Source organism: Triticum dicoccoides, chromosome 7B, assembly GCF_002162155.2.
Source record: "Triticum dicoccoides isolate Atlit2015 ecotype Zavitan chromosome 7B, WEW_v2.0, whole genome shotgun sequence".
Taxonomy (NCBI): Eukaryota; Viridiplantae; Streptophyta; class Magnoliopsida; order Poales; family Poaceae; genus Triticum; species Triticum dicoccoides.
Genome location: NC_041393.1, coordinates 4,391,617 through 4,395,270, shown reverse-complemented (window position 1 = coordinate 4,395,270; position 3,654 = coordinate 4,391,617). Strand labels below are relative to the sequence as shown.

Below are 3,654 nucleotides of genomic sequence, written 5' to 3'. Positions count from 1 at the left end.
GGGGGATCGGAGTCTGTACGATTACATTTTGTACTGGTGGGACGCAAAAAGTGACTGAAACTTTGGAAATTATTTATTTACGTGTGCCCTAGACACTTCTTCAATTTATTTTGGCCCGTCTTGCCTTGGCTGAACTATGTTGTGATCTTGTGATGTGTTCACTTTATATTTGTTGCAGGAGTGGAAAATTAGTAATAATAATACAAAAACTCTTTGGGCAAACAACAATACCATAGTCCATCGCAGTGCTAGACCTAAACATAATTAATCAATGATACAGGTGACATTTGCTAACATCTGCAAGATGTTCATAAGCATGGAGCAATCCCCTATGACCGACAAGATCGACCAATGGTTCCGTGGCTTGATTGATGACGTGAGGGCATTCCCGTTAAATTTTCCAGGGACAGCATCTCACGAAGGTCGAAAGGTATTTTTGTTTGCAACTCTTTACAAGTTCTCGAAGCATATCTCTCTTGGTCGTCCAAAAAACCTATTTATAAATGAAAGATCCTCATTATTTATTGTTAATCCCATGGAGGTCAGGTAGTTCATATTTTCTTAATTGTGTGTAACTTGAGTATGATGAATGTGCACTCCATGAGCATTTCCACAACTAAAGTTCCACACGGACTTGTGTGCAATTTTTGGCCCCTAATGTGCAATTTGCTCTCATCGCGCTTACGAAAGTGGTGGAGGAGAGCAAATATTGCTGTTACAGATAAACTAATAAATTTTCTCTCATCTTTGGCCCCTAATGTGCAATTTCCACAACTAAAGTTACAGATAATCCAATTTCATAATCATATTGCTGTTACAGATAAACTAATAAATAATTATGGAAAAATTTAATGGCATGCAGTGCCGTAAGAAGTTGAACGCATTCTTTCGGGAGGTGCTGGAGGCAAGGAAGAACATGGACAAGGGATATGATGATCTAATGAGTGGACTGATGCATATTGAGGACGAGCAGGGGAAGAAGCTAAGCGACGAGGAGGTGGTGGATAACATCGTCTCCCTCGTCATGGGCGGCTATGAGTCCACTACCAGTGCCATCATGTGGGCTACCTACCATCTCGCAAAATACCCCACCATCCTTGCCAAGCTTCGTGGTGAGAATGTAGCGATGATCAATAGCAAATATGGTTCCACATCGGCGAGTTTAATGATCACCCACGACGACATCCCAAAGATGAAGTACACATCGAAGGTGGTGGAGGAGACAATCCGGATGGCCAACATCGCATCGATGGTCTACCGTGTGGCGAACAAAGACGTAGAGTACCACGGCTACACCATACCAAAGGGGTGGCCTGTGCTTGTGTGATTGAGGTCGTTGCACACCGACTCCAGCTACTACGAGGATCCTCTTACCTTCAACCCCGACAGATGGGATGTAAGTATACTAGCTAGTTAATATCTGGTGCAATTCAAGTTTATTATCATGGATGCCTTTCCCCATAAACTATCAGGTTGCTTCATTTTTTCGCTACCTGAGCTCACTTAACGACCAAAGGTACTGCTCGACCGGCAAAGCCAGGAACATACCAGGTGTTCGGAGGCGGGTACAGGATCTGCCCAGGCAGCATGCTTGCCAGGATGCAGATCACCATCATCCTGCATCATCTCTCCGTCGGCTACGAGTGAGTAGAGTACTAGCTTTCTTTAGCTGAAGTAATTACGCAGCTATAAGTTGGGGTACAAAGGTTGATTGGCTTGTCTTAATTTATTTCAGATGGGAGTTGCTCAATCCCGATGCAAAGATAAATTATCTTCCGTACCCAAGGCCAGTGGATGGCGCATCCATGGCATTCCGCAAGCTTAGCAGTTGATCGTTTGATCAATAACATTCTAGTCCACCTTAGTTTTTTTTGCGAAAAGCTCAGATCTATTATAAAGATTCACCAGAAGTTCAAAGCGCCTTAAAGATCATAAAAATTACATTGAGGATCATGGACCACCAAACGACAAATTGTCACCGCCGAGACAAGCCGCCAATGTGCCGCTGTTGCCGCTCCCATGCCGAGCAGACGGAAAGTCTGCATTTGTCTGTGTTAATTTTTGCAATAATGTATGATCATATCATATCTATAGCTAGCCTATCTTTTCCAATGTGAAGGTGTTGTTCAACTTTCTCCAGTTATGCATTACTATCTATGTTCCAATTTTAAGGAAAAATCGTGCTTATATAAGATTTTCTTTTTGGAAAGGTCTATGCATCTATTGATGTGCTAAGTTATCTTTCACTGCAAAATACCAATCTGTTTGGAAAGAAGTCCATATAACTAGGTATCTATGCCCATAAGCTTGGCATAACCGGATGGATAACCCCCTAGAGACGTATAAGTGGTTTTGAGAGCTGTTTAGTCAAACATGACGCTGAGATGGCTGATTACGTGTTCAAATAACCTACCAAATGACCATAAATAAATAAATAAATCCGAAGAGTCTTCGAAAACTTTCAGAAGGGTACAAGCCAACTCCTTAGTGAGAGAAAATGTTTTATTCTGTTCAGTGAGATTTGCCCTCCCGAAACTAGGGAAGAAATCAAGAGAACAATGGGAGTTACCTCTTCGTCCTTTGAGAACAAGTATTTGGGACTCCCAACCCCAGAAAGGAGAATGAAGGATGAAAATTTTCAGCCGATCATGGATAGATTTCGGAAAAGATGCAATGATTGGCCGGAAAAGTATATGGCGTATGCTGCAAAGGAAGTAGACGTCAAATCCGTCTTCCAAGCCCTACGCTGCTACACGATGGGTGTTTTCCTCCTTTCAAAAGGTTTCTGCGATAAATACGAGAAGCTGATTCGAGATTTCTAGTGGGGTGACGAGAATGGACACCGTAAGGTTCACTGGATGTCATGGGAACGCATGGCGATGCCGAATAGAGCGGGTGGAATAGGTTTCAGGGACATGCATCTATTTAACATCGCCCTACTTGCAAAGCAGAGTTGGAGGCTGATACAGAACCCAAATAGTCTATGTGCTAGGGTACTCAAGTCAAAATACTACCGAATGGCAACCTTTTGGATACCGTGTTTGCGTCAGATGCATCACCTGTGTGGAAGGGAATTGAGGCTGGATTAGAGCTCCTTAAAAAGGGTATTATCTGGCGTGTGGGAGATGGAAGAAGTATCCAGATCCAACGAGATCAGTGGATCCCAAGAGATGAGGGACTGAAAACCGCTACATTCATAATGAGGTCGAGGTTAAGGTGGGTAAACCATCTCATGCACTTGGGCAGGAAAGAATGGAATGAGACACTGGTGAGACAAAATTTTCAGTCCTTTGATGCGGATGAGATTTGCAAAATACCCATTCCAAGGGTGGATGGCTCAGACTGCATCGCGTGGCATTATGAAAAGAGTGGTAATTTTTTAGTCAGGAGTGCATACAAACTTGCGGCCGCCATCGAAAGACATACAAACTTGGCTCCTTCCAGCACGTCTAGCAACAGTAATGACCGCAACATATGGGACTTGATCTGGAAAACCAAAGTACCCCCCAAAGTCAAGATTTTTGGCTGGAGGGTAGCAACTAATACCCTGGCAACCCAGCATAATAAGTTCAAATGAACCATCATTCGAGATGGCACCTGCATCATCTGTGCTTCAGTAGCAGAGGACGAGCATCACGCGGTGATTAACTGTAC

At 43.3% G+C, this 3,654-nt stretch overlaps 1 pseudogene; it reads left to right on the top strand.

The window, feature by feature from the left end:
- The window catches only part of LOC119336691, a 3,988-nt pseudogene extending 2,156 nt beyond the window's left edge, over positions 1–1,832 (top strand).
- The last annotated feature ends 1,822 nt before the right edge of the window (positions 1,833–3,654 follow it).